The 27,607-nt window shown below is 43.7% G+C and overlaps 1 long non-coding RNA gene across 1 annotated transcript; it reads left to right on the top strand.

The window, feature by feature from the left end:
* The first annotated feature begins 651 nt into the window (after positions 1 to 651).
* On the top strand, positions 652 to 27,607 carry LOC137522710 (uncharacterized). Its single transcript, XR_011022410.1, has 3 exons — positions 652 to 911; positions 5,211 to 5,276; positions 27,485 to 27,607. It is a non-coding gene; the product is annotated as an uncharacterized lncRNA (long non-coding RNA).

The following is a 27,607-nucleotide window of genomic DNA, read 5'->3' as shown; positions in this document are numbered from 1 at the left end:
CGCACTTCTCTTACGTCAGACTGGCCGCGACTGGCTGAAATTACAGGACCCGGTGTAATGTCAGAAAATGCAGCCCTGCACGCAGAAGATGAAACGTCATTGCGTACTAGAGCATCGGGCTACACGTCTTCAGTACGCGACAATTAAAAGCGCATGCCCGTTTTTATGCAGCTGAATTGTGTATAAACGTTTTGCCCACCACCGCTGACATTAGCATACTAACCTCCTACAGCCCTCCCTGATATCCTCTGTATCATCCTATAGAAGGTAGATATAAAAAGTGTTTCAAAGAGTTTTGATAATTAATTGGCATTGAATTAGAGAGGCAGTGGCGAGCAAGGGGTGGAGTATGCGGCGAAGGGGTGGAGTATAATGAGGTAAACAGAGCAATATTAAAATACACAGATTCTTCACACTACACCGTAAGTGAATTGAACTGCAGCGTTGGAGGATGACGTAGCACGCACGTCTCATAGCCGCATGCGCAGAACCCACAGAGCTGCAAAATCTGTGGGGCTGCAAACGCTGACACTACACCGGAACTAGAGCAGGAGAAGGCCGAGGATGGCGGCATGGGAGCCATCCGTGCAGATGGGGCTGGAAGACGCCCCAGATATGTATAAAACTTTTATTAATACTTAGCTCTGGTACATTTCACACTGATAATTTGTTTACACTTTACATTTCCTTTAAGATAAACTACAGTGACACCAACAGGTAAGGAGAATTAGAACATGCCAGTGCCATCTGTGACTGATGTCTGAGTAATGGTATTTATTTTGTTTTATAGCTCAGCACAAGCATTTTGTGGTGTTTTGGATGTTGGGAAGACAGTAAGTGGAAAAACAAATTTGGAGATTAGCATTGAGAACTGTCAAGAACAGATTTTATGTCCCCACAAAGAAACATTGGTGAGAATTGCTTTCTGCTTTTCCATGTTTTTTGTTTGCAGTGTGGCTTTTCTTTGCACATGTTTATATTTGTATAGTTCTGCTTTTGGCATGGATACAGTTAGTGACGTACAGTAGCTGTCTCTCAGTGTAAAAAGGGAACTCAGAGGGTGGTTCCTTCCTAGGATATTTTTGTATCATGGATTCCTTCATGTTGCCCACACTGCATTGTCTCGGTATAATAAATGAGGCTATTCTGAATGTTCTTTAGGCTGTATCCTGCAGGAAGGCCTAGTACATAGCACCACACAAAGTAAACACTGCCTGGCCTAGAGGTCACTAGCATTCCTCTTGTCTTATTAGCAAGTAGTGGAGATATTTGGATCATGCAGGCCTCAATATCCAGTGCTAGAATTATAAAGCTAGACATACCCAGATCCATAGCACCCACATTCTGCAAACTATTACTTCCTGATGGAAAATCAGAGAGTAATGATCAGAGCACCACTATATCTCCATGAAGGTAGTGACATTTATTTAAAAAAAGATCAGATTCAAGCATTCCTATAGATTTTTCTGATGATACTTGTGCTAGATCTGACCAATGTATCACACATTTGTGTACCCGAGATGGGCAGAATGAGGATGTTGACTTACCTGGGACTCCTTCCAGCCCCCTGAAGTTGTTAGCTCCCTCGGTGTCCTCCTGGTCCAATCTGTTGTGCAGCTAAATTAAAGTCCATGACCTGGCTGAGTCACTGTCTACTTTACATGCACTGTCCCAGCCACATGCCTCCTCGATCGAGCTCCCAAGGCATGCACAGTTTGTATAGACTTGTAACTGTGCATGCGCAGAACACTTCTTGGCATCGGGAGCACAATTAAGGAGACACACGGCCCAGAACAGCACATGCGCAATAGCCCCAGGGTCGCAGACTTTCATTTGGCTGCAGATGCACAAAGAACAGGGCCAGGAGGACACAGAGGGAGCTGACAGACTATAGTGGGTTGAAAGAAACCCCAAAATTTACTTTAAAGATAATCTGTAAGAAAACAAAAACCCTGGAGGATACTTACCTCTGGAGGGGAAAGCCTCTGAATCCTAATGAGGCTTCCCTGTCCTACTCCATCCCAGTAATCCAGCCCTGAAAGCCCCTGAAACCACAGCCAACAAGGATGTCAGCTGTAGCCTTACTGCATCTGCAATATTTACCTTCCCCGGCTCCAACGCAGGTGCAGTAGCGGCTTTCCGATCAGGCTCAGGTGGAAATAGTCTAGGCCGTTCAGGTCCGCTCTACTGCACAAGCGTGAGTCACTTGCATCTGCGCAGTAGAGCACACCTGATCGGGCTCAGCTAATGATCAGAAAGCCGCCACTGTGTCTGGGCTGGATTGTGGTAGGTAAAGATTTGCCTTCCCAGTGTTCAGGGCTTTCCAGTGCTGGATCGCGGGGCTACTGCAGAGGGTGGGGGAAACCTCATTAGGATCCACAGGCTTCCCCTTCCCGAGATAAGTAGCCCCCAGAGGGTTGTTTTTTCTTACAAATGTTCTTTAAAATAGAAGAAGATCTAGGCAACACAAAGTGAGCATATGATCCATCTTCAGATGTTTCCTACAGTGAAAGCTGCATGTCTGCATTTCAGACAATGGAGCAGATATTAGTGAAACAGAATAAAGGGTCACGAGCTCTCAAGCAAACCCATTACTTAGTGAAATGATCCATTTTATTAAAGCCCCAGTAGGAAGGTTTGACAAGTCAAAATGGAAGGGATTTCTCCTGAGACTGAAAGTGAACTTTCACTGTTGACGAAAATCATTATGAGTGATTGTCTCAGGTAACAGTTTGTATTGGCATGTTTACTCCTTTGCACCCATCCCTAGGTCATGGCTAAATAAGTTGGCCATGCCTTTATTTGGCTAGTTACTATTGTACACCTCTGCACAGCACAGTACATGTTGCTGTTTCTGGAAAGAGAAGTTTCATGTATGCATGTACTTTTATTTAGCCAAGCCTTCCCACATTCCCACCTATCAGATAAATGGACCTGATATTTATCAGGAGAGCCTGGTTAATGACAGCTGACAGTGAAGGTGGTGAGACTGCACAGTATGCAGCCTTCCAGCCTGTTTACATTACAGCCATAAACCACAGGATCACTATAATGAATACACACTTGTTGAATGTACAATAGAATTTAGTAAACAAATGAGGATAATTTAATGTAAAGTGAGGGTCTTGTTTCCTGTAGCCTTTGTGCTGCAGTTTGGACTAACATAAAAGAAATGTGCAGTATTGTGTTTTTCTAATAACACACTAATTGGTAATAAAAGAAAATAATAATAACCCTGATCACCTGCATTCCAATCCGATACTACAATATAATTTGCCTAGGATGAATAGACAGAAACAGAAGATACCAAATGTAAATTAAGGTATTCAACACATATTATTTAATGTTTACAATGAAAGCAGACAGCCCAAAGGCTGGACTGTAGACTGGCCAATGGCAAATGCTTTTGAAGTTTCTAAGCTGGCCATGTATATTATACAGCAGAGACGATGTAACCTGACTGGCCGATTATGTAACCAGACTGGCCAATGAGAAAGTGGGCTCCCTCTCTGTGCAGAACATTGGTGGCCAGATGTGAGCCAGGCTTGCACTCACACTCACTGTTGAGCACTAGCTTCATTCAGTTTAATAGACTTGACCCCTTAAAGCTCATATGTAGTCAAAAATAAAAACTTTAACGGGTGGCTAGAGCTCTGCTCCAGCTGCCTTACTTGCTAATACAGTGCTTTTCTGTAGTGTACCGCTATATGTATGGATATATACGGGTCGACCTGCTCAGTGCCCGGCATCCTATGTCACAGCAGGCTACATCCAGCCATGTCCTTGTTCCTAGAGATGGTCCTGTCTGACTGCCTCTGCTCTAGTATGTGTGTATAGCTATCCCAATATGGAATGCCAGATCATTTTATCCAAATGCAGTCCAAACCCACCCCTTAACCCTCCCGCTAGAACGTGCCCAATTGTGCACAACACATCATCCTCAGCAACAGAAAGCATCACTAGCCTATAAGTTAGCGATACATCTATATGGCACTTGGCCCAAAACTTTCCAGAGAGGGATAGAGTCTGTGAACGACTGTAATTATGCATGTGTATGCACCCTTACAGTAGATGGCAAAGATGTATAGCCTATTGTTACTCAATGGGAGCTTGGACTGCTGGAGAATTGCCAAATTTTTCCAGCAGTGATGCAGTCCTAGCTCCTGGAAAAAGGGCACTGGGGAGGGAAATAAGCTCCATACCACCACAGTGGTATCCTGCAGCCCACATTCTATCGCAGGGTCTCTGTATACCTGGCTGGTAGAACAAAGCCTTTCTCGCACAGCTTTTTTCCTCCATGCACGAGTGCCTCATTCCACTTCCCAGTGGAATGCTCCCCAGTTGGGATGCGCAAATCCATGGTGCAAGATGACACCTCTTCGACTGGCACAAGTCGAATAGGTAAACAGGACCCTGCGAAGGAACGGTTGAGTCTTTTGGCTGTAATCTTCCTTGTGGTCCTTCTTGTCTCACCTAAACACAGTCTGTCTGATTGAAAGCAATGGACTGTCTTTGTTATGCATGTAGTTTGTATTGATGTAGAACTTTAAAAATGCTCTAGACCTTCTAGAAGTCTGTGTATCTTCTTCTTGTTTCTGAACTAGCAAATATGCACCCGTTGGGTACAGCACAGCTCGGGAGGTCAGAAAGGGTGGGACAGGCAGCTACTGGGGACTGAAGGTGGGTGCACAACAATTGTGAACTCCAGCCAAACATAAAATAACATTTAAAGTAGAATTCCGTTCTCTTTTGGGGTTTGGTTTAAATAGACTGAGGTGATGCTTGAATATTTATGTCATTTTTATTGTTTCATGTGTCCACCATTGGAGAGATCTTTCTCCACTTCCTGTTTTTTTGGCCCTGGCACAGGAAGTAAGCAGAATCTCCTTTACAACAATACAAACAGTAATACAACTACTACAGATGTTTTAATATTTTTGCCATTTAACAGTAAATAAAACGTGTATTATTGTTGTATATATCCCCAGTGGAGAGGTATTACTTCACCTCTTGTTCTCTGTGCCTCAGCCCTGGGACATGAAATGAAAGAAATCCTACCAACTGAAACCCAGAGAGCAACACAAACCTAACGGGTTCTCAACTTCTTTTACTGTTTCAAAAATAATGTATAGAAATGAAGTGTTAATATAAAAACAATAATTTCATAACAATTGTTTATAGTGTTCAAATAGTTCTTTTGTAATGTCTAGTGCAGAACCAGGGAGGAGTGCCCAGTCGCTATGGAGAGAAGACACAGGAAGTGAGGCGAAAGACAGGTGAGATAAAGAGCTACTAATAGATTGCACCTTTGTCACCACCTTTTGGTAAGATATAGTACTGTGACAACAATAATTGAACATAGGCATGTGTTATATGTGATGTGTCCATTTGAAACCTTTTTTAAAGTGGACCTGAACTCTTGCACAGGACAAAAGGAAAACATAGAGAAATGCACCCTGTATGTATTTATAGCATTTAGCCTGTCTAATTCCCCCTTATCTGTGCCTAATCACCACTGTAATTTGATCTCTCAGCTGTGTCAGCTCGGGAATTTCCTCTGCCACAGCAGAACAGCTAATTTGTAAACACAGAATGTTAACAATATGTCTGTTTCCATGAAAGCAGGAAGTAGACACACTGCAGATTTATTGCAGGATTTGTATCAGCTGTAACAAATAAATGTTTGTCTTTAAAGGGAATCAGAGATGAACTATATATGAAAAAATGAAAAAGAAGTTATACATACCTAGGGCTTCCTCCAGCCCCATATGCACGGATCGATGACACGCCGCCGTCCACTGCTGCCCGCATCTAGCAGAACGGGCTCTCGTTGCTGACGTCATCGGAGCCGGCTACGCAGGAGAAGTGCGCCCTCTACGTATCTCTCCATACACTCCTGCAGAGATACGCAAAGAGCGCACCTCTGCTACGCTTAGACTGACTCCGACTGGCGGATCACCGCGGAGCCGGTTCTCGTAGCTGCGGGCAGAGGAGGATGGCGGCGTGGGATCGATCAGCGCGTATGGGGCTGGAGGAAGCCCCAGGTATGTATAACTTCTTTATTGTTTTCAGCTCTGGTTCCCTTTAAAGGTTATTATGCTGTTGCATATCTTTTAGAGCAGAGGAGAATTTCTGAGTTCAGGTCCACTTTAACGACCAGCCAACGCCGATAGGCGATGGCTGGTCGCAGTGGTATTTCCATTCGAGCGGCCGTTCCATGTCAGTTCACGGAGGGAGTCTCCGTGAACAGCCTGCGAGCCTCCGATCGCGACTCGCAGACGAAATGTTTACGTCGCACGGCGCTGCTATCACAGCAGTGCCGTAAAGGAGATCGCCGGCCTCTGATTGGCCGGGGATCGCCACCGTCTGATAGGCTGATCGCCGTCCTGTACCGCCCACAGTAATGAGGAGAGGGAGGGAAGGAGAGGGAGGGCGGAATAGCGCTGCGGAGGGGGCTTTGAGGAGCCCCCCCGCAAGGCACAAGGCAGCGGCGGCGATCAGACCCGCCCAGCAGGACATCCCCCTAGTGGGGAAAAAAGGGAGGAAGTCTGATCGCCCTGCCTGCCACACGATCTGTGCTGGGGGCTGAAGAGCCCACCCAGCACAGATCACTGAAAATTACTGCGGTCCCTTAAGTGGTTAAAGAGGTACTGTACCAAAAATAGCACAATTAATAAAATTGCCTATTTTTTTTTTTTTTTACAATATTCATCTACAAACTATTTAGTCAGCGTTTGTCCATTGTAAAAACCTTCTTCGCCCTGATTTACATTCTGAAATTTATCATAGCTGGCGACATCTTTATGTCTGGTAGGAGCATTGCTGCAGTATGTTTGCTTACTATGTGCTCTGAAGCCAGTCTCCCACAATGCTCGGGGGGGGAGTGGGGGATTCCACATAGGTAAACAGCCTAGGCTAAACATCACTGGCGGGCTTACACACCAATGTACAGCAGTATATAGATATAGGTTGTGTTTCTGATGCTGAAACCTGGATAACTAATGTAAAAGTGGGTATCCTGAATAATTTACTACATTCTACTATATGTCACTACAGTGCCTCTTTAACTATCTGGCTATGAATGATGAGGGAATGATGAGATCATAAAATGCACAACAATAAGAAAAACATTAGCTAGGTCTTTGCTTATATTCAGACTGGGATAGGACCGGATATAATGATGTTTACCAAGAATTTCCACTCACATTTTGAGAAGGTGTGCAGAGACTACCGCCTTGTATACACTAGATGGTTCCCAGTCAAGGGGGCCGGTCAGGGTTACCTCTGACGACACTCTACTGTGTGCACAGTGACCACCCGATCCCCCTTGTTGCGTTAGCGAGCGATCTGCCTGGCAAACACCGGCCCAGAGCATTGTTCTTCTACTCTCCCGGTCCACTATTTGCTACTCCACCATGCGCCATCATCTCTCCTTCCCCCTACATAGCAGCAAAACATACTGGGGAAAGCCGCTAGTAGAATATCAGTAAAATTACAGATAAGTCTACCATTGGCAATGGCTAATTCCGATAGAAAATATTAGTAATTTTTAACACTATTGTACTAACACTTTCCCTAACTCTCTTCTCACACTAACCCTCCCTCTACCGATGCCTAACACTAACCTATAACCACACCACCCCACTAGAATCTCTTCAGAGTACCACCCTCCCCTGATAAATATTCCCTCCTTCACTATTTATCGGGCACCAGCCACCTAATAGCTATTTATCCCCCTAATATTGTCGTCTATGCAATGTTCATTTTAACCAGAGGGCAGCCAACGCCCAAATTACCTGCTTCGTTTGGAGACAGCTTGTGTTGCCAAAATGAGCAAAGGTAGCCTAATGATCATCTGAAAATTATCGCAGGCTGGTCATACATGTGGTTCTTGTTTCTAAATTGCCAACAGTTCACACTCGGAACCACAAAAAAAAGATGGCAGTCTCCTATTATTATTATTTATTTTATTTATAAGGTGCTAACATATTACGCAGCTATGGACAATAAATACATACAATGATAGAAAGGATGACAGATGTAACTAGGTTATACAACATAGAACAAAGCTATACAAGGCAAACAGGGTACAAGATACATTTTCATGGGATTTTGGGCTGGTTAGGGCCCGTTCAGATCAGAAATGCGGATGGCCATGCGTGCGGAACGCGTGCGAACCGCAACGCGTACGAACGCATGGCCATCCGCGTTTGTGTGCGTTGCGTGGCTGATCCCATCACTGAAAGTGAATGGGACAGCCACGCGTTTTTGCAAAATCTGCGTGCAGCATGCGTTCCCGGACCGCACAGGTCCGGAACGCATGCAGTGTGAACATCAGACATTGCACTCTATGCAATGTCTGATGTCGTGCGTTTTGGCCACCTGCACGCGTTTCCAAAACGCAGTAATACAAGTACAAGGCTGTCATAGGAAGGGAACCCACAATCATGTAGAATACACTAGGGAAGGGAGTACCCTGCCAAAGGCTAACAATCTAAGTCCTCAGCCTTGATATAATTGCTCCTCTACTACACAGAATCTGATGACTGTACAATAAATATATGTTTTTGGTCATTCAAATATTTAATACATCCAACCCGATAGGTTGGTGACTTTTTGTATTCGAATAGCTTATATGATTATGAAGTATTTTCAACTATGTGAAATTTAGGGTTTATTCCTTTTTTTATATATGCGTTTGGTTATGTTTAATTTTATATTTGTTATAATAAAATATGTTTTTATACGTTGAGCAATGACATGTGACCTTCCTTATGTTTGATAAATACTACTTTCCCCATTCAACTTTCATAGACTCCTCAATTGTTTCACTATAGAAATAGGGAGGTGGGGTATACCTATCTAGTGGAACTATGCCCCTTGTATTGGTGCTTTGATGGCCTATCAGTCTTCATTCTGGAAAGTCACTTGCTTAGTTTGCCTGGTTTATAATCCTGCTTCTGACCAGATGTGCTCCTGTGCATTCCGGTAAACACTTTGGAGAATATTTTAAGATTGTGTTGACAATGTAATTGGGTAGCACAAGCAGTCAATCTATAATAATCCAGGCCAGCAAACATGATGATGGTAGTTTTGAGCAATGTTCGTTAAAGCTAGGTTCACAGTGCTCAGCTGCATTAAGTACACGTTATAATGGATTATGATGTGTGAATTACAATGGATTGGCCAAAGAGGTTGCAGTAGGTTGGCGCTCCAGTGTGAACACATACATGTGGTGAACTATGCACTAGTGGACTCCAGCGTACACTCTTCCTTAATAAACTTCACCAGCGTGCTCTAGCCAGTAGACAATCAGTGTGAAATAAGTAAGGAAAGGGAAAGGCTGGCACTGCTGCAGATGCTTGATTTATTCAAACTGGTTCACAGATGCAAACTTCACATGATACATAAAGGTTGTAATACACATACCAGATGTGAGAGGAGGTGGTGATGGTGGATGCTGGGTACAGGATGCCTGATGGCTGTTTTACACACTGCTGCGCTTCAATCCATGTGCTTTGGCTACTGAATAAAATATCGCCAGAAAGCCAGCTTGTGACATCACGTCATATGATAGCACCGCCTTGTAGTCCTCCGTACGCCCGTACGCATAACACCTAGAATATACATGAGCCAATTGGTGCTCGCGTCATGCATTATTATGCATAGCGTAAGTGTAAAAATAGATGCGATGAAGAAAGTTGCTCCATCTAGCTGCCAAAACAGTGCGCAACAGTTAAATGCAGTTCAGGAATCAAAAGGCATAGGTGGAAGGAAGTGGGGAATACAAAGGGGGGAAAAGGGTAGAAGATCAGGTACAAGACCTAAATAGAAATGAATAGGAAGTAGATTACCTCTTGGTGCATGAATAATCCAGCCATGAATCTAGAATACACAAATCAATCAAATGGACTCCCACTTCCTTCCACTTCCAATCTCCTTCTTACTAACTCCCAGTGTGGTATCTTGTTGAACCACTAGGGGAGTCAGTTTTTATCCCCCCTTTTTTTGCTCCCCCATCGACCCTTCACACTGATTGATTCGTGTGTTCTGGATTCACGGCTGGATTATTCTTGCACCAAGAGGTAATCTTCTTCCTTTTCACTTCTATTCAGGTCTTGTACCTGATCTTCCACCCTTCCCCCCCCCTTTGTATTCCCCACTTTTTCTTCCCTCCACCTAGGCGCTAGGCTATGTACCGGACCGCATTGGTGATATGCTCCTATTTATTGCCTGAGGAAGTGGGATATACCCGCGAAACGCGTTGCACCTTTTTCGGAGTATGTAAATAAACTGATTTTTGCTTAAAACAGCAATTTTTGTGTCTGTTTTGGAGGGGTAAGTCCACCGCTACCTACTTCATTTTATCCATTTTAAAGAAATATTGTTTTTACCCTGTTGGCGCCTCTGTACTACTTTTGCAGTTGTTTCCACCCCTGGTGGAGGGAAATTCCTCTTTTTTCCCGATCTACAGAGAGCGACTTCTTAATCCTGAGTGGGGACAGGTCTAATCTCCTCACCTGCCTTCATAGTGGTTACCTGGACGGTAACCCTTGTTTGTGAGTATAATCTACCTATACTTACCTTCCATACCCAATTTACAGTACATACTACACTATACTGGGCTCTCGGCGTCTTCCCTTATATTTTAACTTTCTCCATCGTCTCTATTCTTACGCTATGCATAATAATGCCTGATGCGAGCACCAATTGGTTCGAGTATATTCTAGGCGTTATGCGTACGGGTGTACGTGTGCATCGCGCTGAGGTGCAAATGTGTTCCAGACGCACGCACGCGTACGGAGGACTACAGGGCCACGCTATCACATGACGTGACGTCACATGCCGGCTTTCTGGCAATATTTTACTCAGTAGCCATACCACATGGATTTGTAGCCTCCGTATAAGCGCAGCAGTGTGCGAAACGGCCATCAGGCATCCTGTACCCAGCACCCACCATCACCACCATGCCTCCTCTCACATCAGGGATGTGTATTACAACCTTTATGTATCATGTGAAATTTGCATCTGTAAACCACAAAGTTTGAATAAATCAAGCATCTGCAGCAGTGCCAGCCTTCCCTTACTTGTTTCACACTGAATTGCAATGGAGGTTGGGCATAGGCTTTAATACTAAGCCTGCATGCAGCCAGTTAGAATAGTGACCTGTTACAACACAGTACTGTGAACAGGCCCATAGAATTGTATGTGCAGTGAGTTGACATGCAAAATTATTCTGCAACGCAACTGAGCACTGTGAACTAGCCCTAAATGCTGCCCTAATGAATTATAATAAGGAACACAAGGAGACTGCACTCTAGGATGGAAGAACAGCATGTTCAGCTCACAGCTATAACTTGTGTGTAAACAGCACAGAAGTACTTGGTACATCTTTCCAACAGGGACACACAGAGCAATAAAAAAAACAAGTATGTACAGTGGCTTGCAAAAGTATTCGGCCCCCTTGACGTTTTCCACATTTTGTCACATTACTGCCACAAACATGAATCAATTTTATTGGAATTCCAAGTGAAAGACCAATACAAAGTGGTGTACACGTGAGAAGTGGAATGAAAATCATACATGATTCTAAATATTTTTATCAAATCAATAACTGCAAAGTGGGGTGTGTGTAATTATTCAGCCCCCTGAGTCAATACTTTGTAGAACCACCTTTTGCTGCAATTACAGCTGCCAGTCTTTTAGGGTATGTCTCTACCAGCTTTGCACATCTAGAGACTGAAATCCTTGCCCATTCTTTGCAAAACAGCTCCAGCTCAGTCAGATTAGATGGACAGCGTTTGTGAACAGCAGTTTTCAGATCTTGCCACAGATTCTCGATTGGATTTAGATCTGGACTTTGATAGGGCCATTCTAACACATGGATATGTTTTGTTTTAAACCATTCCATTGTTGCCCTGGCTTTATGTTTAGGGTTGTTGTCCTGCTGGAAGGTGAACCTCCGTCCCAGTCTCAAGTCTTTTGCAGACTCCAAGAGGTTTTCTTCCAAGATTGCCCTGTATTTGCCTCCATACATCTTCCCATCAATTCTGACCAGCTTCCCTGTCCCTGCTGAAGAGAAGCACCCCCAGAGCATGATGCTGCCACCACCATATTTGACAGTGGGGATGGTGTGTTCTGCGTGATGTGCAGTGTTAGTTTACCGCCACACATAGCGTTTTGCATTTTGGAACAAAAAGTTCCATTTTGGTCCCATCTGACCAGAGCACCTTCTTCCAGATGTTTGCTGTGTCCCCCACATGGCTTGTGGCAAGCTGCAAACAGGATTTACTATGCTTTTCTGTACACAATTGCTTTCTTCTTGCCACTCTTCCATAAAGGCCAACTTTGTGCAGTGCACGACTAATAGTTGTCCTATGGACAGATTCCCCTACCTTAGCTGTAGATCTCTGCAGCTCATCCAGAGTCACCATGGGCCTCTTGACTGCATTTCTGATCAGCGCTCTACTTGTTCGGCCTGTGAGTTTAGGTGGACGGCCTTGTCTTGGTAGGTTTACAGTTGAGCCATACTCCTTCCATTTCTGAATGATCGCTTGAATAGTGCTCCATGGGATGGTCAAGGCTTTGGAAATCTTTTTGTAGCCTAAGCCTGCTTTAAATTTCTCAATAACTTTATCCCTGACCTGTCTGGTGTGTTCTTTGGACTTCATGGTGTTGTTGCTCCCAAGATTCTCTTAGACAACCTCTGAGGCTGTCACTCAGCAGCTGTATTTGTACTGACATTAGATTACACACAGGTGCACTCTATTTAGTCATTAGTACTCATCAGGCAATGTCTATGGGCAACTGACTGCACTCAGACCAAAGGGGGCTGAATAATTACGCACACCCCACTTTGCAGTTATTGATTTGTAAAAAATGTTTGGAATCATGTATGATTTTCGTTCCACTTCTCACGTGTACACCACTTTGTATTGGTCTTTCACATTGAATTCCAATAAAAATGATTAATGTTTGTGGCAGTAATGTGACAAAATGTGGAAAAATTCAAGGGGGCCGAATACTTTTGCAAACCACTGTATAAGGATATACTGGATATTTTTGGCCTGCAGATTTTAGTGACTGTTTAGTGACTTTTAGTGATTTGCCTGATAAGTAAGCACCAGCTGATGAATCCTACTACCAGAGCCCTGGGGAAAGTAAGTGGCCAGCATAGAATTAATTAATTTTCCGTGGGTGGGCTTAATCTCTTTTTCTAGTTACAATCAGCTTTTAAAACTGCAGATATTAAAACTGGCAGGCTGGAAAGCCTGGATGGGTATGCCTTGTGCCACCAAAATCTGCTTCTCTCGCTATGAATGAATCCAAGTTAATAATCACAGTCAAGTATGGGCATTGCTTTATCCCTTCTGTACAAATGTAGTTGGATTGCAGTCACTCTTCCAGAGACAATAATCTATTTAAGAACAATCACTTATCATATGCTGCATATTGTTTGGTCCATGATGCCGGAAGAGACACCATCTGCCGACTGATCAACAATATTCAAATAAGAACCGTAGCAGCAGAGGGCTACATATTAGGCTCCCAAAAAACACATTAACATGCAGTTTAGACTCCCCATATTTCCCCACATTGCCGGTGTGCCAGACACCACATTGGACACATATGGTCGGTTGCCATTACCTTCCTGTTCAACTGTTGTGATGGGAGATGAATGCCATTGTGAGTACAACAAGACACCAAAAGCAGTTTTAGATCGGTTTATCGTATAGCTGGTGAGCACAGACATTGACAGTCAGTGTCTGCATAATGCCGGAATTCTTGTCTTAGATGAGTTTTGTTTTTTTTTAATCACAGAGTTCTTTCATAAGATCATAACGCTGGGCTGACTCATAAAGGCTGAAGCAGAGAAATACTGGAAGCTGAAAAGTGAAAGTGAGAGTCTGCCTGCCATGGGCAATACAGCCACTATTCCTTTTCCTCGTATATATATATTTTTAAAGGAAAATGTCAGCAGTGTTAAAATATTTATGAAACATATATATCTACTGGACAAACTGAGCCAAAGGGATAACAGAAAAAAACAACATTTATGTTAAAGAGAACCAATTGAGAGTAAGAATTTGGAGATCAGAATCTGTAGTATTATTAGTCTTATCTGCCTGGCATAGCTGTTAGAATTCTTATTTAATGGAACTTTCTTTCCAAGTTTGAAATTATTGTGAGGTTGGATGGACCTTACACACAATAACATAAAAGAACAAGCATTTCTCCCTCACTCAAAAACTTTTCTATTATAGTTGTTTGAGAGTGTGAACTTAGATAAGAAATGCCACTTTTTAACAGTTTGCTTCATATGATGCAGGGGGTACTCATTAGCTGCAAGAAAGGTTTCTTACAAATGTGGCTCAAGCACTCTATTGCTAATGCTCTGTAAATATAAACTTCCTGAGGTTAGTTTGCCCCCAAGTGACCATGTGCTTCATTATGGTTTAAAAGAGAAAGTCCAATCTTTTCCTGAAATGCAGAAACTGAACTACAACTCTGCAGGAGCTAATCAGGTTTGGTAGCTACATATTAAGTACCGTAACTGGAAGCTAAAAGAGTTGAAATTTGAGTCTGATTCTGATCATCCCATTGCATATAGTTCTGGTCCAGCCCCACAAGATCCCATCAAATTAGTTTGCATATTTGACAAAATGATTATATGTTGGAGGGGGATTGGGATTAGCATGACAAGTCTTCTATACAGACTTTTGAGGACTTTTGGCTACATATTCTAATAGCTATAAAGAGCAAGCACAATTTTGAAAACATTGCAGCCATGTTAATATGATAAATGTGCCTAGTATAATGCTGGAACCAATCTGTGAATGGCAGAATAGATTATATCTTGATTCTACTAACTTTGCAAATAAAAAATGAGCTATGTAAGATAGCTAAGAGAAATATGGTATCCCAGTAAAGATCCTTATGTACAAAGGAAGGAAATTTGAAGTATGAAGGAAATTTCAGTATTTCATTTACTGTAAACTCAGGGGTTCAACAGGACTGCCTACTTTTTACCAACATTATTTCTGCAGGTGTTAGATCATATTATGAGAAGAGTAGTAAGAAGAAAATAAAGAGAATTGCAATGAGGACTAGATGACCGGGTTAAACATTTAGATCTTCTAGATTATATTTGTTCTCAGATATAATAAGAAAAATAAATTGCTAAAATTAGAAGAAGAATCTGTCATGGGATAAAACATGAATAACAGAATGACAATAGAGATGAGAATAAATGTAAATACAGTTACTAGCCTCAGAGCTGGAGGAGGAGGACCTGGAGATTGTCATATTCTTCACCTACCTATGTACAGGTCCTTCTCAAAAAAATAACATATTGTGATAAAGTTCATTATTTTCTGTAATGTACTGATAAACATTACACTTTCATATATTTTAGATTCAAATACACACAACTGAAGTAGTTCAAGCCTTTTATTGTTTTAATATAGATGATTTTGGCATACAGCTCATGAAAACCCAAAATTCCTATCTCGCATATCATGAAAGGTTCTCTAAATGAGCTATTAACCTAATCATCTGAGTCAACTAATTAACTCTAAACACCTGCAAAAGATTCCTGTGGCTTTTAAAAACTCCCAGCCTGGTTCATTACTCAAAACCGCAATCATGGGTAAGACTGCCGACCTGACTGCTGTCCAGAAAGCCATAATTGAGACCCTCAAGCAAGAGACACAGAAAGAAATTTCTGAACGAATAGGCTGTTCCCAGAGTGCTGTATCAAGGCACCTCAGTGGGAAGTCTGTGGGAAGGAAAAAGTGCGGCAGAAAACGCTGCACAACGAGAAGAGGTGACCGGACCCTGAGGAAGATTGTGGAGAAGGACCAATTCCAGACCTTGGGGGACCTGCGTAAGCAGTGGACTGAGTCTGGAGTAGAAACGTCCAGAGCCACCGTGTACAGGCGTCTGCAGGAAATGGGCTACAGGTGCCACATTCCCCAGGTCAAGCCACTTTTGAACCAGAAACAGCGGCAGAAGCGCCTGACCTGGGCTACAGAGAAGCAGCACTGGACTGTTGCTCAGTGGCCCAAAGTACTTTTTTTCAGATCAAAGCAACTTTTGCATGTCATTCGGAAATCAAGGTGCCAGAGTCTGGAGGAAGACTGGGGAGAGGGAAATGCCAAAATGCCTTAAGTCCAGTGTCGAGTACCCACAGTCAGTGATGGTCTGGGGTGCCATGTCAGCTGCTGGTGTTGGTCCACTGTGTTTTATCAAGGGCAGGGTCAATGCAGCTAGCTATCAGGAGATTTTGGAGCACTTCATGCTTCCATCTGCTGAAAAGCTTTATGGAGATGAAGATTTCATTTTTCAGCATGACCTGGCACCTGCGCACAGTGCCAAAACCACTGGTAAATGGTTTACTGACCATGGTATTACTGTGCTCAATTGGCCTGCCTGACCTGAACCCCATAGAGAATCTGTGGGATATTGTGAAGAGAAAGTTGAGAGACGCAAGACCCAACACTCTGGATGAGCTTAATGCCACTATCGAAGCATCCGGGGCCTCCATAACACCTGAGCAGTGCCACAGGCTGATTGCCTCCATGCCACGCCGCATTGAAGCAGTCATTTCTGCAAAAGGATTCCCGACCAAGTATTGAGTGCATAACTGAACATAATTATTTGAAGGTTGACTTTTTTTGTTTTAAAAGCACTTTTCTTTTATTGGTCGGATGAAATATGCTATTTTTTTGAGATAGGAATTTTGGGTTTTCATGAGCTGTATGCCAAAATCATCAATATTAAAACAATAAAAGGCTTGAACTACTTCAGTTGTGTGTAATGAATCTAAAATATATAAAAGTCTAATGTTTATCAGTACATTACAGAAAATAATGAACTTTATCACAATATGCTAATTTTTTTAGAAGGACCTGTAGTATGGTAACAGGATAAGCCGAGAAAGATGTTTAGACTATAATCAATATGGAAAATAAGGCTTTTGTTCAGCTCTACTCATTATGAAAAAATAAAATATCTCAACAAAACAAACATTAAACTCTTTAGCATAAAGTTAGACCCTACTATATGTGTGTGTGAAACAAGGGAGTTTTCCATTTACAGACATTTATAAATCAATGTCTCCATTCTTAAAGTAAGATGTTCAAACATCGAAGTTCCAAATAACAAACCAATAGAGCAAAGAAACCGAGATGTAAAAGAGCGAGTGGAATTGGATAGGACATACTCTATGCCAACAAGATCAGCAATAGAGAAAAACAGCTGTGGATTTAAACTCCCAAGATTCTCAAAAATGAGGCCGGCCAAAGAAGATTTTGAAAATAACTGTAGAGAGAGAAGAGAATGTTGGGAGAAGCTGGGTGAAATTAAAGAAAAACTGTAAGGAGAGGAAATTTATTTTACAAAACAAAGGAAAAAAAGAGTGTGTTATAAGAAAAAGAAGAAATAAGCAGAAGAGAGAGGAAAAAAATCCTCTTACCCTGACAGTGGGGTATAGAAAAATTGCCTCGCGCAGCATGAACGGAATCATGTTTACTACTGGCACGCAGAGCTAAAGGGTTTTTTTCTATTACCTTATTTGAAAACATGTCCCTTTTTGTTTCCTTTGTTTCTTTAAACCCAAGTTTGTTCAGATTGCTCAGGGTCCTGTTTCACACTGAAAATCACTGCAAAATGCCTGCTATTTTGCCGCAATTCCGTTTGCAATTCTCATTCATGGAGCGATTCTGATTTCCTGATTGAGATTCTTGCAAACACAATCATGGCACAATGTTTCCACAATTTTCAGTATGAAACAGACTGGTTTGCACACTGTGTCATATTTTCTGCTATGTCTATCTGCTATTTCTCTGCTCTCCACTAGGCTGCAATGCCAGTGCTCTGTCTGGTCCTGTGTCTGGTCACATTTTCTACAGTATTATATTATGCTGCTGCTGCTATTTAAGGTCCAGTATCTCAGCATTCATACTTTATAGACATGCCAAATTGAGGGTAGGAAGGCGACCCCCCCACCCCCCGAACTACCTCTGTGCATCTCTACTCTCAAAATTTGGAGTGTGTAGGAGGTATGACTGCTGAGATATCATGCCTTAAATATCCGCAACAGCAAATCAGGAAGGAGCTGCATGTGATGTGCATCCACGGCTATATTTTAATTAGGCCTAGGACTAACGCCACTGAGTGGGAGGGATTTGACCTTTTCAGCTTGTATTTCCATTGGCTGCAGGACTTTTCCCCTCTGAGAACTGGGTTTTCTCTGACGAACCTGCCATCAGCTTCACTCTGGGACCAAGCACTGCACTAGTCCTGTTCTGTTTTAGTTGCTCTCATTGGAGGTTAAAATTATCAAGATGAATATGGTGGCTGCCATCTTTTTTTTTTTTTTGTTTCTATTTTCTAGAAATGCAGTTGTCTGGCTGTCATCTGATCTTTTTGCGTCGGTAGTGTCGGACTCACACACCTGCAAATGTTAATCTATCATCATGCCAGTTTAGTGTGTCTTTTAATAAATATTGCAATTCATTATAGTTTCTCTCATTGTATTCCGTTAATGTCTGAACATCTTCCAGAGGTGAGAGGTGAAATCCCCTCTTATGCCAGAAGCCTCCATTATAGTCCCTGTTAGGCAGTGCCTTCAGTGCTAAGTATAGTAAAAGTACTGCCTGCTGTTAATCTCTTTGTAATTGAAGCACGTACGGACTCCATACATTCTTCAGCTGTATAGATCAGCAGGAGGAAGCACTATCGGTCTGTCTCGTGCTTGGGTTTGTAGATGCTTCCATTGCCTCGGGACCAGCTTGTTCCCTGTGTGGATACAGCAGTGTGTTCCTGCCAGCTCAAGTGGCTGCTTGTCATATGGCTTCCCAACAGACAGATTCAGATTGTATCTCTGTATTCTTTTTTTCTAGTTTAACAGACAAATGACTACACAGTGATATGATTGTATCAGGGATCAGCGGACTGACCTTTACATAAGCAATTATCAGGGCTGTCAGGCTCTAAAATGACAGTTATTTTCTAGGACGCTGAAAGAAAATTTTATTGTTCCTTTATTTTCATTCCTTAGAAAAGCCCCTTTTTTCTTTTTTCAATCACTTGCCACCTGCACACTCAGAGATTAGCTTCACTATATTACTGTTCACCGTCTGCTTCTCTGAGAAACAAGTGACTTAGGCTGGCCATACACTGATCGATGTGGTCAACAGATTGAGAGGGATCTATCTGATTGAATCCCTCCACAAACTATTCACAGATTTTCAATAGATTTCAGCATGACAGATAGCCAGAGTAAAGGTAGTCAGAAGAAACTCCTCAGTACAAGTAGCCCCTCAATGTAGGTGACGAGATATGACCCCCAGAATAGGTAGCCGGAGGGCCCCCTAGTATAGGTAGCCAAAAATATCTATCTCCCCGTGTAGGTCACCCCCTCAGTATCGGTAGCCACAGGGTCTGTGTATAGATTGTCAGTATAAGTAGTCAGAGTACTCAAAAGGTAGCACCCTCCATATAGGTAGCCAGATGGCCCCCAGTATTTACCTCTCCCCCCCCCCCCCCCTCCCAATATAGTGTGCTGAAGCACTTTTCCTGTCTAGGTCCCTTTTTGGTCTTGATCTTGCTTTGTGTGCAGGTATTATGATTATTATCATCTATACAGCTTTCATCACATTGTACAGAATACAAAACAGTCAGTAGTGAGGAGCGTAGATACATACGTAGCTCACCATACAGTACAGTCAGAACATCCACCTACATAAATACAATATACATACCATATATAGTCGCATATAAGCCAACCCGCATATAAGCCGAGGTACCCACTTTTCCCTCAGAAACCAGGAAAAAGTGATTGATTCGCGTATAAGCCCCCTCCCCAATATAGCCCCCTCCACAGTAGCCTGATGTGCCCCCAGTACAAGTCATGGAAATAAAAAGAAAGGGGCGCTCTGAGTCCTTCATACAGCAATAGTATATACCGATAAGACAGGTCTCACCTGTTTGAGATGCGGCCGGCACAGCGTGCTCATCCCGGATACACCTTGTCCCACTTAGCTGAGCCGGGGACTGAGCTCAGACGTGGGGCGGAAGTGACGTCACTCGCTCCAGGAAAAAGCAGGTGTGTTGCCCAGTAACGCCGGAACGCTCTATACAGAGCTGCTAGCACAGCGCGGCGATAGGCAAATGGGCTGGGGACCTCTCAATGGAGATAAAAAATTAGCACATGGGCTATAAAAGTAAGAATTTTATTAAAACGTTTTTAATAAAATTCTTACTTTTATAGCCCATGTGCTAATTTTTTATCTCCATTGAGAGGTCCCCAGCCCATTTGCCTATCGCCGCGCTGTGCTAGCAGCTCTGTATAGAGCGTTCCAGCGTTACTGGGCAACACACCTGCTTTTTCCTGGAGTGAGTGACGTCACTTCTGCCCCGCGTCTGAGCTCAGTCCCCGGCTCGGCTAAGTAGGACAAGGTGTATCCGGGCTGAGCACGTTGTGCCGGCCGCATCTCAAACAGGTGAGACCTGTCTTATCGGTATATACTATTGCTGTATGAAGGACTCAGAGTGCCCCTTCCTTTTTCTTTCCATATCTGCAGTGACTTTTTGGGAGCAGCCGAGTTCAAGACTATGGGGGCCTGATCGCACCGAGGGGCGTACACTACCCCCATATTGCTTTTGGACCAGTACAAGTCAGTCCCCCTCCCCTTAGCCAGATGTGCACCAGGATCACACAGCTCTGTCTTAAGTAGCCACCAGATGGCGTCATAGATATGAGACACAGCGATTGCCACACAGGTAGAATCTCTGATCAGTGCACTGCTGACAAGTTGCTTGCATTCTCTGTTCCACAAGCCAGGGACACAGGTAGTCTTGAGCAGCGCACTCTGCACACCATGTTTCAGAGGATGGGGGGCACGGGCACAGCAGGGAGCCAGCTGGCAAGAGCAGGATCACTAGTGCACGATCCTTGCGCTCCTCTGCCAGTAACAAAACCTGCTCCACCATGCGTTCTGCTCCACTGACCCGCATATAAGCTGAAGGGGTAACTATTCAGCACATTTTTTGTGCTGAAAAATTAGGCTTATACCTGAGTATATACTGTACATAGTTCATGTGTGGATTAAACCATCAGCAATACCAATACATGTTCATTTCATAGATGAAGTACAGCAGAAAAGGGAAACACCTGGAGAAGGACCCTGTGTAACGATCGGTGTCAGCACGCAGAGAGAATCTGATTATTGGTGATCTGCAGTATCACCAAGAATACAGATATATACCTGATTATTGAGGATCTGCAGAATCACCGATAATACAGATATATTGCTAACCTCTAGGTACCTATAGGTATGTGAGTGTTTGGTGTAACAGTAGTACTTTGAGTAATGCACCTGCTGAGCAGGTGACCATAGGCAGTAAAGAAATACTGCTCTTGAGGGCACAGGAACCTTCAAGCAGCCTGAGACTCTCCAAGGGGTGGAGTCAGGCTGGAGATAGGAAGGACCAGAGAGTGAGTGACACCTGAAGGTGGATGTCACTATCTGATCTGGAGACTATCTCTTAAGGAGAGATAGCTCTCGAGGTCGGGCAAACCTGGTCGGCAACACACGGACAGATAAAGTACAAAGACAGAAGGCTGATTCGGTATCCAAGGCAAGCAGGGTCTGGCAACGGAAAATCAGATATGCGAGGTACCGAATCAGAGATCAAAGGGATAGTCAAGAAAGCAGAAAGTCATAACAGATATCAACAATGCCTAGTCTGGGTGTGAGGTCCTTGGTCTCTACACCCTGGAACTAGTCTGATGAAATAACTGATAGATAACGCAAGTTCCCTAGTCTGGGTGTGAGGTCCGTGGTCTCTACACCCTGAAACTAGTCTGAAGTATAACAGATGGATAACACAAGTTCCCTAGTCTGGGTGTGAGGTCCGTGGTCTCTACACCCTGGAACTAGTCTAAGCATAAACAGAATAACAGTACAAGTAATCTGGCTCAGTGTGAATTCCCAGGTCCACCTGGTTCAAACACACTGTTGGATCTGACTAAGGTCTGAGTCAGCGCCGGCCCTAGACTTTTTGCCGCCTGAAGCAAAATTAGAAAAAATCGCCGCCTCCCCCCCCCCCCCCCATCCGTGGTTGGGGAAGCCGCCAAGCTGGAGGGGTAGCGGGCTGGAAGGGGTATTGGGCCTAGCGGTGGGGAGGGGGGTCGGACCCCCCCCTCCCTCGCCTGGGTCCCCCGATCTGCGCTCCCCTCCAGCTTTAAAAAGTGAAGTACCAGCTCTATGATTAAGAGGCAACGGGCGGGGATCACTCACCTTTTCCGCGTTCCAGCGTGCGCTTCACTGACGTCACTACCTGCAACGCCGTCCACTTACAATACAGTGGGCGGCGTTGCAGGAAGTGACGTCAGTGGAGCGCACGCTGGAACGCACTCCATAGACAGGCGGGTGTCGCCCCCCCAGAAATGCCGCCTGAGGCAAATGTTTCACCCCGCCTCATGAGCGGGCCGGCCCTGGTCTGAGTGCTTCCACGTAGTGTTCGCAGCGGTAGACAACTTGAGACTGGCTAGCAGTAACTATATATGGAGTAGTGCTCTCCGACACCACCCCTAATTGATCAACCAATAGTAAGCTGCTCTGGAGTCAGCTGATCGGCGTGCTCAGCTGACCTCTCCTTGCCCAGTATAAAAGTTCTGCCTCTCAGCACGCGCGCGCGTATTCCTAAGCCTGTGTGCACTAACAGACTCAGCCACACCAGACACACGCTGCCGTGTGCAAACCGCCGCGCTGGACACGGAACCAGCCGCCTTACTGTTGTTACATGCGGCGGCTTTTCCGCGTTCTGCCCTGTTACCAGACGCACGTTTCCGCGTGCAAACCGGCGCATTGGACGCGGAATCAGCCGCCTCCTCAGCAGCACACGCGACGGCTTTTCCGCGTTCTCTCACACCCTGCCTTTGGAAGCTTACAATCGAGAGGATAGTTGGGTGGAGACACTAGTTGAGGAGACAAAGGGCTAGCAGTGAGCCTCAACATCTGGCTATTACAAATAATACATTTTAAGTGTGTGTTTGAAGGTTTCAAGACTTGGAGAATGATGAACAAGCTATAGGAGAGAGCTCCAAAGGTGAGGTGGCTTCAGATGCACAGAATCAGCCACTGCATGTTGTGTTCACAGTCTAAAGACTATTCCTAGGCTAGAAGGCATATTCCTACCACACACAGCACATTGATTTTCAATAAATTCCAGCAGGGAATCTATTGAAAATCGATTGAACTGCAACGTTGCACTGTTCACTGCAGTGCAATGCTATGGTCTATTGATGGACTACTGCTCCTGTCCCGCCACCCAATCATCCTGTCCATTAATACCATCCTGTCTGATTAATACTTTCAATCGATTTTTGGTCAAGGTTGAACAGAAATTTTGGGGGCATCAGATGAATCTAATCTACAGGGAATCAAACAGGAAAATTGATGAGTGTATGGGTACTTTAAAGGACACCAGAGCCTAACATTGTACTAAAAATGGGGGGGTCAGGCTGGTATTAGGTGCAGTCCGCATATCCACAATCCCCCCTCCCCATTCTTCTCCGTCCTTCTATATACTGTAATTCCTCCGTGGCAGCTGAGTCAGATGGTAGTGCGGCCAGGAGCGCTCTGCACGTGCGTACGACGGCACAATGATGTCACGTTTTTAGTATAATGTTATTTGAATGTTATTATATTTGAAATGGCAGCCGTGATTATAGTCCTATATCTAATAATGTATACAAATTGCAATCACATATCAGTGTTGTCTGTTTGTTGAGAATTATACAATACTGATCCATTTTATTAGTATATTAGGTGGTTGAAGGGAAACTCATATGACTGTAATTTCAGATTAGATTGATATAAACTTATAACTGAGCCATTTGTCCTTTATCTCTTCCTGAGATGTGCTATACGTTGGAGGGCACAGAAGTTGCAGCAGGACACCGCCTTGTTCCACACTTTTACGTTCACTTATGACACTCCTTTCATTCACTTTGGAAAAGACATGATTCTTTCGTAAGGAAATTTTCTGGTTGCTGTGTCTGCGAGCCCTCCCTCCTGTGCTTTGGCAGGAGCTAGACAGGCTAGCACTTTTAGCTGGCTCTGCTGTTTCATTGGCTGGATGTCCCCTGTGTCTCCTAATAAGTGCAGGGAGAGTCTCTTATAGCTTTATTAAAACAAACGACGGCTTGTCGTGGAAGCCGCATGTAACCGTAAGGCCTGATGGATATACACAATTACTTAGCGCCACAACCTAGATACGAGCACTTGCTATTTTCTACACAGATCTATGATGTCAAAGGAATTTCAATTTTCCCTGAAAATATCCATGATAAATTAGGAAGCTGCAGTGAAGGGCTCCTATCACCCAATTAAAAAACTTATTGCTGATTTAAATGGTGATTGTAAATTTTATTTGGCAGCAGTTGTCAGGCATAAATATAACCGTTATCCTTTTTATTTTATATATTTTTTTACATTTTCATAGTGTTGTTTTTCAAATAAGTCAGCTCTTCTTTCTTTTTAAAAGGATAGCTAAAATTAAAGTGAGAGGATAATGGAGGCTGCACATTTTTTTTCTTTTAATTTTTTTTTAATATTCCTGACCAAAAAGCTGATTGTTTTTCAGTACTGGATGAGAATAGAAAATCCTTATACAGTGCTTCCTGAATTTTTACTGTTTATACAGTGGTGTAGCAATAGGGGATGCAGAGGTAGCGACCGCACCAGAGCCCCTGGACCAGAGTTGCCCATCAAGGGCCCTCTTTCAACTGCTGTATTCTTCATTGGTTCTATGCTGGTAATGATCTCCTCCACATGTGCTTTGAATAGTGGTAATCATTAGCAAACTGTTCTCCTCCTCCTGCTTATAACTCTCTGTCACTGCAGCTGGTAGATTTTGGTGCTCTATATCAATTGCTTGAGGCCGCCTTTACACTGCAGTTTAAAAAAACAGGCCTTCCGGGATTACCGCATTAGTATGCAGTAATCCCCTTCTAGTATCTGGCCAAACAGGAAGTGATGCTCATTTCCTGTTGGGCAATCAATGACGTGCGCAGAAGCGTACTGTTAAAATACGCTTCCGCGCATGTGCAACGCTGAAAACTGGTGTTTTTTTCTTTTAAACACGCAAGTTACCATAGACTTACGTGACTCATGACTCCCAGTCCGCAGGAGGTACACAGTAAGGTAGGTATGGACGCACGTTAGATAGGGCACTTCCGGCGCAGCATACCGCAACTCTCCCATAAATTTTGATTAGGCTGCGGTGGGGTGTTGTAAATTTACTGCACCGCCTCAGTGTGAAAGGGTCCTGAGAGGGACCCCAATGAAAAATTCGCTGACGTCATCAGGTGCGTACTGCGCAGGCCCAGTACATTCTGCGCCTGCGCAGTACACTCCCGGTGGCGTCAGCAGGAGCAAGGACTCGGCTGTGCAGGCGCAGTGGTTTGCCACATTAAAGTCACAAATTCCACAAGTGAAAGCCAGCAGTGGGGACCGGAGGATTGTTTTTGTCCCGGCGCAGGCACAGGATGTCTGTGGGGGACCGTTAGAAGCCCCTAGGTAACTTCAACTCTTTTTCCCCCGTACAGTACTCCTTTAACGTTTCCGTCAGTGGTTTGGCTGTATTCAGACTGACACATTGCAGTGCGTTGCATTGGACAACATATTCGCATAGCAAACACAATGCAGTTACTGTATACTGTAATGGTATGTTCACATCAACATGTAACCAGCCATACATCTGAATCTGTTGGAGTAACGTGAGGCATGCTGTGTGCCTTTACAGTTGCAGTAAAGTGCAGTTTTCATGTACTGTTTGCTTCAGTGTATACATCACGTGCATAACGCGCAATATAACTTTTCCCCTCCATGGTGTTGCAATCCTGTTTTTATAGGGTACGCAATGCTCCAGTATGAAACTAGGCTTTCTCAAGTCAAATCATTAACCACTTCACCACTGATGGGTTTTACCCCTTGAACACCAGAGCAATTTTCACCTTTCAGCGCTCCTTCCATTCATTCGTCTATAACTTTATCATTACTTATCACAATGAAATGAACTATATCTTGTTTTTTCCGCCACCAATTAGGCTTTCTTTAGGTGGGACATTATGCCAAGAATTATTTTATTCTAAATGTGTTTTAATGGGAAAATAGGAAAAAATGTGGGAAAAAATTATTATTTTTCAGTTTTCGGCCATTATAGTTTTTAAATAATGCATGCTACTGTAATTGAAACCCATGAAATGTATTTGCCCATTTGTTCCGGTTATAAAACCGTTTAAATTATGTCCCTATCACAATGTTTGGCGCCAATATTTTATTTGGAAATAAAGGTGCATTTTTTTCAGTTTTGCATCCATCCCTAATTACAAGCCCATAGTTTATAAAGTAACAGTGTTAGACCCTCTTGACACAAATATTTAAAAAGTTCAGTCCCTAAGGTAACTATTTATGTTTTTTTTATTGTATATAAATATATATTTTTTTTAATTACAAAAAAAAACTTAGGGAGTGTGGGAGGTAATGAGTTAATTTATTGTGGAAAACTAATGTATTTGTATATGTAAAATGTTTTAGGGTGTAGTTTTACTATTTGGCCACACAGTGAGTTTGTTTACATGCGACCTGTAAGCGTCCGGAAGGACGCTTACAGGAAGCACTACGATGCTGGGCAAATCACAATGATCCTGCTGTTTCTAATAGAAGCAGCGGATCATTGCGGGGGCTTAGATCAATGAACGGGAATGGATTTTCCCGTTCATTGATCTCTGGGCGAGCGGGCGGCGGAGTGCACGAGCGGCGGGAGCGCGCGCATGAGCGGCGGGAGTGCGTACAGCGGCGGTAGCGTGGAAGGTACGGATTTCTCCGTCCCTTGGTTTTTTAGGGGGGAAAAAAGGGACAGAGAAATTTGTACCGCGGGGGGTTAAGTGGTTAAAGGATATGCAAGTTGACGTAAGGATATAAATCCATACTTAGGGCCCGTTTCCACTGCAACACAGAGCCGCACGGCTCTGTGTTGCGCGTCACTACCGGGGGCGGAGCTTACGATCCCATTCATTACACTGAATGGGATCGCAGGGTGAAAATCCCCCCGAAATGCAGGCAACCATTTGCTGCGATTCAAAAGTAAATCGCAGCCCATGAATGGAAACAGCAGACAATGCAGTCTATGCACTCTCTACTGTCCCTGCGATAGCGTTTCCATAAGCCTGCATGAAAGTGGCTATATGGAAGCAAGGCCTTACCTGGGTTTTCTTTCAGCCCCTAGAAGTCTCTCTGGTCCATCACTGCAGTTTCGTCTTCCTCCAGGGTCCTGCTGTCAGCCCTGTAGTGATCTTTAGGTTGGCAGCTTCTGCTCATACACGGGCACCTCCAGCGATCACGCTTCTGTAGCCATACAATTCTGATACTTTGCTTACTGCCATATCATTTTTTCTTTGTTCTTCCAGGTTATCGAGTTTTAGTATTTTCGAAAGCTAGCTATACAACTAGCGATGATGGGCAGATTCGACCAAGAGACAAATCTCTCACTAATCGACTTCATGCTGAAATCGATGTGGAATTGGCCTTGT

This window comes from Hyperolius riggenbachi, chromosome 6 (assembly GCF_040937935.1).
Source record: "Hyperolius riggenbachi isolate aHypRig1 chromosome 6, aHypRig1.pri, whole genome shotgun sequence".
NCBI classification, from domain to species: domain Eukaryota; kingdom Metazoa; phylum Chordata; class Amphibia; order Anura; family Hyperoliidae; genus Hyperolius; species Hyperolius riggenbachi.
Note: the sequence above shows the minus strand (reverse complement) of the source record. Positions and strands in the feature narration are given on the sequence as shown.